The 15,895-nt window shown below is 42.1% G+C and overlaps 1 protein-coding gene across 5 annotated transcripts in view; it reads left to right on the forward strand.

Annotated features, from left to right (window-relative positions):
- The first annotated feature begins 619 nt into the window (after window positions 1-619).
- The window catches only part of DICER1 (dicer 1, ribonuclease III), a 74,026-nt gene continuing 58,750 nt past the window's right edge, over window positions 620-15,895 (forward strand). For 4 of the 5 annotated variants that reach the window (XM_055303953.1, XM_055303956.1, XM_055303955.1 and 1 more), the window contains exon 1: window positions 620-848. The gene's annotated coding sequence lies outside the window, so the exon portion shown is untranslated. Of the gene's footprint in view, window positions 849-14,303; window positions 14,438-15,895 lie in introns of all 5 variants that reach the window. The other variant, XM_055303954.1, reaches the window with a different exon arrangement.

Consider the following 15,895-nt stretch of genomic DNA (forward strand, 5'->3'; position numbering starts at 1 on the left):
AACAGGATGCTCTTTAAGCCAGTCCCTGCCTCGGCGTCCAGACACCCCGTAGTCGGCAGAGGTCGGCGACCTATGCAAATGAGCAATTTGCATAAGTGGGGCCGCGCACGCGCGCTCCGGCCGTCCCAGTTCCGGGGGGGTGGCGGTGGGGTCTCCCCAAATGCCGAGGGCCGCGCGCCCGCGGGGCGGGAGGGGCGGGAGCAGCGGGCGAGCAGGAGGGCCCTTTAAGAAGGGGGGCCGGCGGGGGGGGCAGCCAGAGAGGTCACAATGGAGGCGGACGAATTCCGAGAGGAGCCGGCGCCCAGGAGCCCCCGAGCCGGCGGCGAAGGGGCCGGGGCGCCCCTGGTCCGCTGTGAGCGCGGGGCCGCACGCGCCGCCTGGCTTCCGCCTCCCGCGCCGCTGTGTCCCGCCTCCTGAGTGGCTGCGGCGCCCCGCTTGACCTTTCACCGCCGCCGTCCGTCCAATCAGGGGCTCGCTCTCATGCCGGAGCGCGGCGAGCGGAGCGTGGGGGCGCGCACGCGCGCGGGGGGGCGGGGGGGATTCTCCGAGCGGCTGTGCGCCGTCGCCGCGGGCCGTGCGCGGGCTGCGGGCGGGCCGGGCTCTGCGCAGTCTCCGCAGGCGCCGGCGGGAGGGGTCGAGGCGGAGGCGCGGCGCGGCGCGGCGCGGGCGGCTGCAGGCCCAGGTGAATGGAGTAACCTGACAGCGGCGACGAGGCGACGCCGGCGAGCGGGAGGAAATGGCGGCGGCGGCGGCGGCGCCGGGCGGCACCGGGAGGCCTGGGCTGTGACGCGCGCGCGCCGGAGCGGGGGCCGATGGTTCTCGAAGGCCCGCGGCGGCCCGTGCTGCAGGTGAGGCGGGCTCCCGCGGCGGCGCTTTGTGTGCGGGGCGCGGGGGGGGGGGGGCGGCCGGGCGCGCAGGCGGGGGGAGGGGCGGAGGGCGCGGCCTGGCGGGGTCCCCGGGGCGGCGGGGGGGCGGCCTGGGGGGGTCCCCGGGGGCGGCGGGCGTTGACAGGTCCCGCGCCGCGCACCCCGGAGGCCCGCCCAGGACTGCTCGCGCCCGCTGGCAGGTGCCCAGGTCAGCCCCCCCCCGCCCCCCGCCCCGACCCCGGGGGCGGGTGGCCGCGGGGCCATCGTTCCGCCTCTCCCCTCCCCTCCGATTTTTTTTTTTTTTTTTTTTTATGTGCCCGGAATGCCTCTCGAACCCTGCAAAAACGAGCTTTTCTTTCTGGAGGGTTTGTTTATTTATTTATTTATTTATTTATTTATTTATTGTGTGTGTGTGTGTGTGTGTGTATATATATATATTTTTTTTTTTTTTTCTTAAATCTTGGGGAAGTCGGTGTAGGTTTGTAGGGGAGCACAGCTGATTGACGTGGATTGCCTGGAAGAGGAGGAAAAAAAAAAAAAAAAAAAAACTAAGCTGAGCCGCCTGGAATCCAGGCTCTGGCCCGAAGCGGAGCTCACGGACCACGCCGCCCCCCGTGTACGTCGCACGCAGCCCGGGGATCTGCAGGAACGCGGATGAGCGAGGAGTGGTGCCCCGTGGTGTGCAGCCAGGGCTTCCGTGCAAGGGAGGGCGGGCGGGAGGGAGGGAAGGCGACGTGTTAACAGATCCGCCTGCAAAGCCTCAAGCATTCTCGGGACTATCCCACTTTTAAGCAGCCTGCGCGCTGATTAAAGAGCGGTTGCTTCGAGGTCGGCGCTGCCTGGAGGTGCTTCTCCGGCCCTTTTGCATTGTTTCCTCGATCTTTTACGACCTCAGTGTTTTCAGCTGCGTCTTCTGGCACTTGTTCTGCAAGTTGCAGCAGGCTCAGGGAATGGAAAAGGGCGGGGGGGGGGGTTAGGAGTTGAGGAACTTCGGAAGTTTTGTGTTTTTTTTTTTTTTTTAAACGTGCATATTAATAATAAAAGGTGCGCTAGGCCGAGACTGGATTGCCCTAAAGCATGAAGCGTCCTGAGTAAGAATAGGCGTCTTAGCCCAAGAGCTCCAGCAATTTGTTAGAGGGCAGATGGTATCAGAGGATGGTGAATGAGACTGCTAGGGAATAGTGATTTTAGCACTAGTCGTATTCTGGGGAATGTTATTCGTGTTATTAATATCTAGGCTCTGGAATAATCAAGTCTGTTTTTGCATGGCGTGGTCTTTAGAGCCAGCTCCTACCTGTGGCACACGTGTACTGTGGAACATATGCCAGACACACACACATACACGTGCATGTGCATATACTTAGCTCAGAACTTCATTTTAGGCCGTATCAGACTTGCTCTGTGTATAGGTTAGAAATACTATAAAGATTGTCTTTAATATGGTCACTGTGAACGTTTAAGTGGTCACGTGGGTTAACAGGTTTATTCGCATCAACAGGCTGTTTTAAGAAAAGGTGTATTGGTGAATTTAATTTGGGGAGAAAAGATCTTTTTCTCTTCCTGCCGTCATTTTAGGCTCATGATATAATCTCATCATTAAAGGTCAAGACTGCCTACCGTAGTACGCCTGTGGCTCTTTGTAGGAATTGTAGAGCAAAGTTGTCTTGCTGTTGCGAAGTTGTCTTGTCTTGGTTTTAGAAGACTGTTGGTTTTGATGTGGCTCATGATTCTTATTCGATAGTGATTTCTGTGGTGTTACATAGCTGGTGGTTCTTTTGGTGTAGCTACCTTCTAGGAAAGATGACTTTTATGACACTGAGATAATTTATCCCCTGCCACTATCTGACATTTGAGATGCCGGTTTCGTTTCATTAGGGGTTCTCTCGCTCCGTGACCATAACATCCTGTGGTTGTTACTTGTGGCACAGGAAAGAAGGGACACCTTTTTTAATAAAACGTGCCTCCTTATTATGTGCCAAGATGTTTCAACTGTTGTCATATGCATTGTCCATCTAATCCTCACTGTGACCATGAGGCAGATTCAATATTGTCCTTATTTTACATGTAAGGAAACTAAGACTCAGCTTATTGACCTGAGATATGAATCTGGAAGTGGCAGTCAGGATTCACTCATGGTGTGATTTCAGAGTCCTTGTGTGGGGGCTCTAAGCATTGTTGTGCCAAATGGATTTTAGGAGAAAAACCTGCATAACATGCAGGCAAGTCCTTAGTTAATATCTATTGAATGAATGAAAGTCCTAACCTTAAATATTTTGGTGACCTCTGATTATCTGAATAATTCAAATTCTTTCCTTTTTTTGTGGTAAAATATGTATTACAAAGTTTACCATTTTAACCATTTTTTTTAAGTGAGCAGCTTGGTGACATTAAGTATATACGTGTTGTTTTGTAACCATCACCACCATCCATCTTCAAAACTTTTTCATCATCTTCAACCGGAGGCCTGCCCGCATTAAACACTAATGCCCTGTTCCACCCTCTTCCCAGACCTGGGCAACCTCCACTCTTCTGTCTCTGGTGATCTGACTGCTCTGGGAACTCATATAAGTGGAGTCCTAAGATAATTGTCCTTTTGTGACTGCCTTATTTGACCTAGCATGGTCTTCAGGGTTCATTCATGTTGTAGCATGTGCCAGAATTTCCGTCTTTTTTAAGGCCAAATAATATTCGTTACACACACGCATTTTGTCTATATTTCTGTGGATGGACACTTGGGTTGCTTTTACCTTTTGGCTTTGTGAATAATGCTCCTCTGAACATAGATATACAGGTATCCGTTTGAGTGCCTGCTTTCACCACTTTTGGATCTATCCTTAGTAGCGGTCAGACTGTTTCTCAGTCATCAAAACCCTAGACTCAGAATTTATTGCAATATGAGTTTTCTGAGGGTTGTTCCAGGCAGTTATACTAGACTATAAACCACTCCTCCGTGTCAATAAAAGACTTCAATCTCCTTGAGGCCCAGGATTTACTCTTTTTTTTTATGGTCTTACTTCCTGTCACTGACAAGTGGATGTTCAAGTAACTGAGGTCATTCAGTTGCTTCATCGTGAGGTTTTGTAGTGCTCTGGGGGATGCTAGAAAAGACTGGGAAGGTCCGTGTTTAACTTGTGTAAATATTAAGTTGAAGCCAAGTGATGTATCTTGTTTACCTTATGCCCTGCTTTTTGGACACTCAAGAGTTTACTTTTTTCAGAAACCCCAATGGATGTATATATATTATACTAGCTGTTATTCACAGGTTTCTTTGTAATATTTTTTTTTCCTATCATTATGCACTAATGACTTGCCAAAGTAGACAAGAATCTAAGGAGGCGGCATTATCTCTTTGGGAGTTTACCTCCTTAGCCTGCGAGGTGGATCTTATTTTAGTTCTTATTTTCTGATTCTTTGATGTTTACCACATTGTTTGCATGATACAGGCTGATTTTTAGTTACAACTGTTTTCTGCTAAAGTGATTCTAGTATTAGTACAGATTATGTAGAGACAACTGTTTATTTTTTGTCTACTTTGAGAAAGGATTTGAGATTGTCTTAAAATAATAGGTTTGAGAAGACTAAATGTAATGGCAGAGGTTGAGGGGTAGAGTATGGAAGGTGCTAGAGGGTAATTAGAGGAGAGGCTTAGGGCAAGGATGGCTCAGCATTGGTGCGTAACTAAAGAGATGTTTTTCTTTTTTTAATTTTTGTTAGTCAAAGCAAAAGAGGAAATAAGACTAATTATAGTTGGCATTGATTTATGAGAGGAAGTATACCAGGAGAAGCAGACTTTTCTCTTGTACGAAGAATAATTAATCGTTTGGATTCTTGCACAAAACGACATTAACAATATATAGAGAAAATGTTTTACAAATGATAGAGAAACATTTTTCACCTGCCATTTTACAGAAAGTGTGTGAAAGCCTTAGGCATAATAGAAAAGCCTCAGTAATATAGGTGTGCATTGTTCTGGTAATTTGATTCATTAGTTAATTTATCTTTAAGCTGATGTCCCTGAAATATCACTTGTCTCATTCAGGCTTTTGACAGATGCTGAATAACAATCCATTCACAAATGAACTCCTTTCTTCCTTTCTGGACAGTATAGGCAGTCAGGATTTTCTACCTTCTTTCTGCCAGTCTTTAGGAATGCGTGTTGTTTGCCTTTCTTATGTGGTGGTGTATACTCAGTGAGTGAATTCAGAGAGAAAAGCAGTATTTTTGAGATCTAGCTGATGAAATTTAAATTTTCAGTCATGTAAAAAGGCCTTTGTTAAAATAAATCCAAGTACAAAGTGGTTCTCCTGTTTATCTGCAATTGTCAATGAATTGTTGCTACTTTTAGAATACAAAGTTGCTTTACATTTTAAATAAGTTACTAAGAAGATGCTACAAGAAAGCATTGTCTGAGGATGTCAGGAGGACTGTTACTAGGAAGAAATAATTACATTTTGGTCATAGTGTTTCATTTTTGAGCTCATGGTGATACTAAATGTCTTGGCTGTGTAAAGGTTTTTTTTTTTTTTTTTAATTTTTATTTATTTATGATAGTCACACACAGAGGGAGACAGAGAGGCAGAGACACAGGCAGAGGGAGAAACAGGCTCCATGCACCGGGAGCCCGACGTGGGATTCGATCCCGGGTCTCCAGGATCGCGCCCTGGGCCAAAGGCAGGTGCCAAACCACTGCGCCACCCAGGGATCCCCTGTGTAAAGGTTTTTAAGACAGTAAGGATGTCAACAAATCAGATTTGTTGAATGAATAGATTAGTTTATATTTCACTTTTAAAATAAAAGTATTTATAAGCTAAGATGGATTTTTGGAGAATAATATTGCTTATATATTAAAGCTTTTAAAAAAATTATTACTGGTGGCTTAGTCTTTGAGCATCTGCCTTGGGCCCTGGGGCGTGATCCCGGGGTCCTGGGACTGAGATCCGCATTGGGCTCCCTGTGGGGAGCATGCTTCTCCCTCTGCCTGTGTCTCTGCCTCTCTCTGTTTCTCATGAATAAATAAACAAATCTTTTAAAAAATCATTATACTTCCGATTTTGGACAAATCATGCTATTGTTTCCCCTTCTTTTGTGATGTCCACATGACTAGGTGCATAGGAACATTGTTGACCAAGACAAATATTAAGAATTTCGTAGAGGAAAAGTGCTATAAGAATTGGGAGTTTTGCTGGTATTGAAAGCTTTCTCAGTGTTGAAGGAGCCTCACTGATAGTTGTATGGTGGTTTTGTTTTAGCTGCTAGCTCAGTGTATATAATAAAGTAGCGATTTAAAAAACATTTGGAAAGTCCCCTGGGAATTAGAAAATGTCAGCATACCTGTTCAGAATTTTAAAAAGAATGTACTTAACTGAAATAGTAAGAGAAGGATCTTAATTTAAAAATTGATCTTTGAAATGATGTTAGAAAGGTTCTTTGACTAAGGAGTTGGATCAGTAACCATATTTAAAGGGGAAAAGAAAAGCAGTAGACTTGTCTAATACTTCGGGATTCCAGGATTTCTGTCTTTCTATTGGTAACAGCCCAGGAAGGCAAAATTAACATGATGAACCCAAAGGTTTGAATGGCCTCTCCTTCTCTCACACATCCTGCTGCCCAACTGTGGCTCATGAAGAGCTCTGACCAGTGATCTTTTAAGCTTTTGCCACCTTGCAAAATTAAATATTAATATTTTATCAGAGCATTATAAGGATGTTGAAGAGCAGGTGTTTGATGTCAGAGAGACCAGGGTTCAAATGTTGATTTCTTCCAGTTTGTAGCTGAGGAGCCCTAGGGCATATGGCAATCTTTCTGAGTGTCAGCTCCCTCATTGGTAGACTGGTCATATTACCTCTTGAGGTTGTGAGGAAAAAATGAGTTTCTTAAACCTTCAGCCCATGTCTGGCACATAAACTACTGTTTGATAACATTTAGCTGATACTATTTTTCATTTATCTGCATTACAGAAAATCTTGCTTATGTTCCTAATGTGATTGTATTGTGATTCCCCCAAAATTATTACTATAGAGATGTATGTCCAGTACATTTATGATGGAAGATGAAAGAGAGGAGGGCTTGACAGCAATATTTCATAGGAAAGTTTCTATACTGAGAATGGTCTACACTGTATCAAATGGTCCAGCTGTCTAATTGGGTCTCTAACAGTGATACCAAGTGTAATAGTGCCTTAATATTGCTAGCTCTCCCTTAATAACCATTCTTCTTCTTTTTTCTAAAGACTTTATTTATATTTGAGAGAGAGAGAGAGAACACGAAGGAGGGGGAGAGGGAGAAGTAGACTCCCTGCTGAGTGGGGAGCCTGACTCCGACTCCATCCCAGGACCTCAGGATCGTGACCTGAAGACTTAACTGACTGAGCCACACAGGCACCTCCTCCCACATTATTCTTCTATTAGACCTGAGTAAATGCATGATCCTTGAATCTATATTTCAAACTGTCATGAACTTTTTATATATCTATCACATGTCCTTAGTGTCAGCTAGTGGTTCCCACTCTTTGGAGACTACTGATTTGATGAAAGATGTGAATCTGATTTCCAGAAAAATGTACATGCTTATAATTTTACATACCATTATGGGAGTTGCAGGGACCCCTCCTGCATCCCATTTGTAGATGCTTGATTAGGATATGTCTATGCATTTAAGACAAACTGTAGGTTAACTGAGCAACAGTGACACAGTTCTGGATGACTGAGGCGCAAGTTCCACATGATAGATGAAATGGAATGAACAGTGCAAAGTAATGTGTGGTTAAGAAACCTGGCTTTACTTCTAAGTAACTAGCTGAGTGTTAAGGGCAGGTCATCTTGCCTTTCTAGACTTAGCTTTAATTTTCTCACTAGTAAAATGAGAACATTTATCAGTCTCTAAATATCTTATAGTCAGTAATCTTTGAACTCACAATTCTGGGACCTCTCCATTTTTCAGGCTGAGAACCTTAACTAAATATGAGGCATGGAAAAGAGAAGCTACATTTCTCTGCATATTAAGGTTTCTGTACAGTGACCATGAGAAAGGAGACGGTGGAATTGTGAGCTTTTCTGAGCAGGATGGAAACCCCTGGGAAGTCGTCTTGAAAAGTAGAAAGAGCTAGATTTTGCCTTGAATGGGTGGCAGAGTCGTTTGGATACAGTGGAGTCTTCATTTCCTGTCTCTGCTTCTAGTACAGTTTAGTAAATACTTGTTAATGAGGGAAAATCTGATAAACCTTTTAAAGCCTTCTATCTGATCAGTATGGGGAAGAGCAGGTAACCCATCGAGAGGCCATGGAGAGGAGAAAAGTATCTAATAGACACCCTGGCATTTTAATTTTAAAGGCTTTTATTTTGTACATAACACTATACTGAGATTACCTAGCTTTTCTCAGTCTTGTATAGCTAAGCATTAAAAAGGAGAAATCCATGATTTCTAAATCGTTATACGTACCTGCGGCATATAATAAACTCAAGAAATTTGTTAATCTTAGACCGAACATAATTTTGGATATTTTCAGAAAAAGGCAGGATTTTGTTGATAAAAAACATATGAACAAATGACAGAACAACCTACCTTAGGCATTTTTTTTTTTTTACCTTTTTTTACCTTAGGCATTTGAATGCAGTCTGTAAATTGAACTGAAAAGGCAAGCTATAATTTCTTGTCTAAACAGTTTCTTCAAAAGAATAATTCTTTTTTGCTTATCCAATATATGGCCTTCAGTTGTCAGCCCTTCTTCAGTAAAATATGAAAAATAAAATATTGCCAAATAGTGCTGTCCTTTTGGGATACGTTTGTAAGAAATCTCCAGTGACATATGATGTGGTACTGAAAGAGGATATTGTTTTTACACTCAAATCTTTGTAAGTAGCTAGTTTTTGTGTTGCTGAACATTGGGAGAAATCTGGGAAGTTTTTTTAACTTGTGAGTTGGGTCTGTACTTTGGCCAAGAAGAGGGAAATAAATAATTTTATTAAAGCCTTTTTTAAGCATGTGGACATGCATGCAAACACATACTTGCATACATATACACACAATACACATGTACATGTATGGGATCTGTATTATCTGTATCTGCGGCACATGTTCTGGCAAAATGCTTACTTGTGTGGTCTGTACTGAGCAAAGACAGTTGCATAGAATGTTGTAGTTTCTGTAATTTTAATTTAGTTTATTTCACCATGTCTGAACTCCCTTTATGATAGTGATCTCTTTTAAGGTAGTACTTTTCATTTCACTGGAGAAGTCATTATGTTTGCATGTTTCGTCATCAGCTGTATGGAGTCAAGATACTAGAAAAAATGGTGAGCTATATAGTCAGTTATTGCGCGTTTAATGAGCACCTATGTTCCTAGACTAGAAGGGCCAAGGGAGAGGTCATGGACAGAGCTGATTTCAACTGCCAAAGGCTTTAAAATTAAGGCAGTATTTATTTATATGTGTATGCAGTTTCAGCTAAAATTAAAATACTCAGTTTACTTCTGTTAATTTTGACTTGGATTTACTCTTTTTCCAACCGCCTGGTGAGATCAAAAGGAACGTATCCAGAAGTAGCTTATTTTGACTGGCATATCAGTGTAAATAGACACCTCCTCTGAGACCATAGTTTATCGCATATCGTGGAAATACGTTTGGAGTCAGACTCTTAAGTAGAATTCCACTTCTCCCATTTATTGGTCAAATGGCATTGGGTAAACTATTTCAAATCCTGTAAAATGAAGATGAGACTTGTTTCAGGGTTTTGAGAATGAAATTAGATAATAGAATTTGAGTGCTCAGTAAAGGTAAATCTTCTTCCTGTCTCATATGCACCATGGCAAAAAAAGAATTTTTACGTATTGCATTGAGGGTTCTTTACTTCTCTTTCAAAATAAACTTTAAATGGCATCAGTTTCAGCTGATAAACAGGAAAGTGCATAAATTACAAGGAAATGCAAAGTGTATCCAGGCATTCACACCCCTCCACCCCCTGGCCAAAAAAAAGGGGGGGGGGGACACACCATACTGACTTTTCCTTATTTTTAACTCTATGTAGTTGAAGTTATATGGTATGATTTTGTGTTGAGTTTCTTCACTTAACATCTTAAGTGTGTGAGATCCATTCCATTGTATCATCTGATGATGTATGGCATTCTGTTATATGAATATGTCAGTATTAACTTGTCTGTGTATTGCTGATGGACATTTGGTTTGTTTCATTTTTGACTGTTAGGGATAGTGCAGTTCTTAGTTCTTGTGGATTTTTTTGATGAATATATGTGTATCAGTCAGGTATACATGTAGAATGGAATTATTTGGGTTATAGAGTATGTGTATATTCAGAGCAGATACGTTCTTTCTGCTCCACATCCTTTCTCACACTTGATACTGTGTGTCCTCTTCATTTCAGCCATTCTGATGGGTGTGGTAGCAGGTCCTTGTGGTTTAATTTGTATCCTTCTAATTGCTTATGGAGATTATAGATCATTTGATGTCCTGTGAGTTAAAGTCCTCTGCTCAGCATCCGTGTATACTTGTCTCCCTGTTCCTTACTGATTTGTAGAAATTGTTTATGTGTCTCCAACCCTGCCTCGCCTTTTCACTCACATAATCAGTTCATGTAATAAATAGACATTTTATTTATTTTTTTTAATTTTTTTTATTTATTTATGATAGAGAGAGAGAGAGAGAGGCGCAGAGACACAGGCAGAGGGAGAAGCAGGCTCCATGCACCGGGAGCCTGACGTGGGATTCGATCCCGGGTCTCCAGAATCGCGCCCTGGGCCAAAGGCAGGCGCTAAACCGCTCCGCCACCCAGGGATCCCTAAATAGACATTTTAAATATTAATCTAATCCAGTTTGTCAATTTTTTCCCTTTATAGTTACTACTTTTAGTGTCTTGTCTAAGAAATTTTTACTCATTCCAGGAACATGGAGGAATTTCCTTTTCTTTTTTAAAAAGATTTTTTTTTTTTAATTTGAGAGAAAGAGCATGAGCAGGGGGAGAGGGTGAGGGAGAAGCAGACTCCCCACTGAGTGGGGAGCCTGATGTGGGGCTCAATCTCAGGACCTTGAGATCATGACTTGAGCCAAAGGTAGACACTTAACTGACTGAGCCACCCAGGCACCCCTCAACTGACATTGATTTTTGTGTATGACTTGAGGATGGAGTTAACGACTCACTTTTTCCATCTGGATACACAGTTAATCCACTAATTAAATAACCTCATATAGGTGAGTCTCTTTCCATAGTCTGTTCTGTTGTATTGTCTCTTCTTGTGCCGTTACTCACTCTGTCTTTAAGTATTGACACTTTATATTAAATATCAGAAAATCAGTTGACTTTTGCATGTTAAGCCATCCTTGCATTCCTGTGATAAACCACACTGGTCATGATCCATTTTCCTTTTATATATTCCTGGATTCAGTTTCCTTCTATTTTGGTTAGGAGGAAATTTTCACATTTTTAGTTTGAGACATAGATCTATAATTTTCCTTTATTGTAATGCCCTTGTCAGATTTTGATGTCAACTTTATGCTAGTCTCATGGAAGGGGGTGGAAAGTATCCCCTCTCATTTCAGTCCTCCTGAAGGGTTTGTTTTTAAGATTGTAGTTATTTCTTTAAATGTTTAGAAGCATTCACTCTAGTGAAGCCATCTGGGCTTGGGAGTTTTTAATAATCCATCTTCTTTAAAAGCTATAGGCCTCTTCAAATGTTGTGTTTCTTTAGATTGTGTTTTTCAAGGAATTTGCTCACTTCTCCTAAAATACTTTCTTGAGTGGCTACTAAGAAGTAATTGATACTAAAAATAATCAGATAAAACTTTGCTCCATTTGGAAAAACTACAACTTTAAGTGATTTAATACAAAGAGTACTCTTTGTCGTGGTTTGTGGGAGAATAAACTGTGGTTAATGCCACTCAAATTAGGTTTTTTATACTCTTAGAATTTAGGCATAAGTGTGATTTATATGAATCAAGTTAGTTCCCCGAAAACAAATTCTATCCAAAAGCTATTGCTATGTGAAATCTGTAATTAGATTTGGAGCTAATTTTTTTTTTTTTAATTAGAGAGAAGGGGAGTAGGGGCAGAGGGAGAGAGAGAATCTTAAGCAGGCTCTATACCCAGCACAGAACTCCACACAGGGCTCGATCTCACAACCCTAGGTCACGACCTGAACTGCAACCGAGAGTTGAACACTTAACTGCCTTAGCCACCCAGGTGCCTCTTGGAGCTAAATTTTTAACTTTGCTACAGTTTGGATTAATTTTGGATTAATTGTTTTCTAAAGACTTGAATTCATTTTGGATTAATTTGACTAGTGAATTACAATTTAACCTGTTCTTGGTTCTTTGCAGGATTGTTTTTAAGGGATAGTAAAAATAAAAATAAGTAATTAAAGTAGGAAATAATAGTATCTTAATAATTCTTTGGGAGTGGGGCAGTCAGTATTCAATTAAACTTTACCTAAGTATTACTTATTAGTAGTGAGAATTGTTGGCATTTATTCATTTATTCAAAAAGATCCCGCTTATGCCAGGCACCTCAGTTGGTAGTTTGTTCTGGATGCACAGATTTACTATCTTTTCACTGAAGCTGTTGACTTTCTGAAAAAGGGACAGTGGTGATGAGACCTACAGGCTGAGGAGCAGTTAGCTGGGGGATGGTAAGTACAAAGGCTCTGGGGTGTAGGAAGTTGTTGGTGGAGGTGCTGAGAGATTCTCAGAGCTGCAGGGAGGTAGCAGAGTTACCTAAACCCCAGTTAGAGATAGATGCAAGGCCGTATATAGTAAGGATTTTGGATTTTATCCTATGTGCCAAGGGAATCCGTTAAAGATTTTGAGCCATCTTGCTATATCTTGGTTTGATTCATGTTTTCTCCATACCTAGTTATATGCTTCTTTGAGCTCCATTAGTACTTTTTTTTTGTTTTTAATCACTTTTTTTCACCCTGGGACTGATGCGTGGTAGCCTGGGCAAGAGGTTGAGTCTGGCAGATGACAAAGATTTACTTATGCTTTTAGCGTTGCATACTGTGTGTGTCCATTGCCATTCAGACAGTTTACTTATTGTGTAGGTAGGTCCCTTACAGATGCCAGACTTTATCCATGCAGTAAGGTGTAAGCAGGTGTGGGGAATTCTGAAACCTGTTGAGCGTCCTTGCACCTGTGCTGGTGTTCGGGCACCGTCGGATACTAACAACACGCTGGCTTTGCAGGGTATGGTAGCTGCCAGTTTTGGCCTTTGGTCTAGTGTGGATTCTTCCCTGTGTTCTTTCTTTCTTTTTCTTTTTCTTTTTTTTTCATAATAGGGTTATAAATACCCTGAGAAAGATGAGCCTGAGGTTGTAGTTTTGGTTCCTGCTCCTTTCCCACTCTTTATAGTCCCAAAATTTGGCAGTAATGCCGAGTGCTCTCAGTTGTCCCTTCAGCCAAGCATCCTTTAGCAGGGCTCTTTCAGGGGCTCACCTCCTCCCTCTGGTACACGAAGTTCTCTTTTTCACACCGAACATCGTACCCCTGTTCTTAGTGATTTGCATATTTTACTTAGTTAATGAATTACATGGATATGTTGTGGGATTCTGTTGGGGAGGAAGTGGAAGGAGCCGGAAGCTGGCATGTTCGCAGGTACTGTGGTAGACGTGAGGCTGAGGTGGAAAGGCAGATGAGGTCATTTCAGGATCTAGTGGCCCACAAAAGGACTCTGTCAGCACTGCCTTTGGAGCCCCCTCTTTTCCTCTCTCATCTGGATTCTTTAATATGTGTGTACTGGGTTTAATTGTGACAAAACTGAGCAAAACAAGGGTGGTGACCTTAGGAGGCTGCATTTATTCTCTACTTTTTTGAAACAAATCTCTAATTCCTGTAATGGATATATTCTTTGAAATTGTATTTAGCAGTAATGAATCTTCATCTTTCTTAGTAGATTAGTTCAGTTTTTGGAACAGTTCCAAGTTCCCTTGATAGCTGAATGTAGATCTCTATATGGAAATGTGCAACAGGAAGCTAAGTACAGAGAATCGTTGCTAGAGATAGGGTGACCAACCATCTGGGTTCCTCCATGATTGGGGTAAGTGGGTGAGTAGTGCCTGGGACAGGGGACTTTGAATGTGCAAACAGGGGGAGTTCCAGTATAATCCAATGATAATAACCAGGAAAAGGAACGTCTTCTCTAAAGGAAAGAGTTAAACTTCAGAAGCCTCTTGTTGTATTGTCTTTTACTGTACCTGTCTGTGGGCCTTGTATAGAGATTTGATCTTGGCTGAGACGAATGAGGGGAGAGCCCTAGGTGTATGCTGAAATTAGAAAGGTAGAGGCCCAAATCTTGCTTGAATTGCCCAGGATGAGATTCACATCCCTGCGGAGCTGTATATTAAGGTCCTTTAGGATGTAGCTCCTCTCAGTGTGGGACGAGTGCTTCAGCACACTGCTTGTCATTTCTGCAACTTGACTTGCCTGGTTTCCTTTTAGTGCTTCTCTACATGCTGGCTCCTCACCCCCATGATGCCCTGTTACTGTCCCTTCCCTGACTGGTGCTGTCACCGCTCATCCTTCAGAACTGCCCTCCAGTCCGCTTCTCACCTTCTGCAGAGTACAAGTTTGCAGTACGTATGTCTTGCTCAATAAATATTTGTCGAATGAATCGAATGAATGAATAAGGGGCAGGAGTTAAAACAAAGGTCTTTTAAGGGGGGGGGGGGAATCACCTTAAGTATCACTTTTTATACTACCCCGAAACACAATTGGATAATTCCCATTTTTCTGTGTTCTGATAGTCAAACAGATATATATATGTGTGTGTATATATATATATATATATGTATATATATATATCAATATTTAGCAGAGTTTTATTTTTAACTTTGTTTTAAAATACTTTCAAACTTAAGCGTGGTCAGAATAGCATAAAGAATTTCCATGTCATTACTTAAATTTACCAGTAGGTAACATTTTGCCACACATTTGGATGTTTCTCCGCATATCATTATTTTTCTGAACCTTTTAAGAATAAGTAGCAGGTATTATGCTCTTCACTACTGAATATTTTCGAGGTGTATCTTCTAAGAATGAGAACATTCTCTTATATTATTACAATATAGTTATTGAATGCAGAGAATTTAGCATTGATGATGATAGTTAAATTTCATCAGTGTCCCTTCAGGAGGAGGAAAAAGGTTTCCCTCTGTGCTTTTAGTGGGTGGAGCCTGTGAATTAAATTAACGAAGGACAGATTAACGAGAGGAAAGATTTATTTTGCAGGCACACTGGAGATTCACCCTGAAGGAGTGGAAACCCAAGGAAGTGGTTAGACTTGAGAGAGCTTATATACCATTTTAGTAAAGGGCCATGTATTGTGGACAAGTGACAAGACAAAAGAACAGGAGAATTGGGTCTTCTAGGGGTGGTAAATTGTGGGAAGGTGAATAGATGATGGAAAATAATAGGGATTATTTTAGCAAGGTTTGTTTGTGCAGATGCAAATCAATGCCGTCTGTAGTGATAATTATCCTCTCCTCTTCCTGGTACTGGAGTGCGGAGGAGGGACACTCACAAAGCGACATTTATGTCCTGCTTTTACACAGAAAGGGAAGGGGCAGAGAATTCCTCCGGTATCTGCTATTTCTCTGTTGCCTTCAGCTCAGAGTAATTCTTAGGCCAAGGTGGCATATTTTCAGGTGGCATATTCTGATCACCCTTCATTCCAGTAATGTCCTTCATAGCAGTGTTCCTTCTCTAATCCAGGAATCAGTCCAGGAATGTAATGTACATTGCATTTGGTTGACATGGTTATTTACTCTTGTAATCTGGAATGGCTTCTCAGCCTTTAGTGTCTATGATACTGACATTTTTGAGGAGCACAGCCAGTTTTGTAAATTGCATCTCTGATTTGGTTTTTATGCTCCCTATGATTAGATTCAGGGTTTGCACTTTTGGAAAACTACATAAATGATATTTCCTTCTTAGTTCATCAACGTTTAGGAGATACATGTCAGTCTGTCCCAGTATCGGTGAGGTCACTTTTGTGGTTATCTGTCAAGTTTGCCCAAGGTGAATATATCACT

Source organism: Nyctereutes procyonoides, unplaced genomic scaffold (genome assembly GCF_905146905.1).
Source record: "Nyctereutes procyonoides isolate TBG_1078 unplaced genomic scaffold, NYPRO_anot_genome, whole genome shotgun sequence".
In the NCBI taxonomy this organism is placed as follows: domain Eukaryota; kingdom Metazoa; phylum Chordata; class Mammalia; order Carnivora; family Canidae; genus Nyctereutes; species Nyctereutes procyonoides.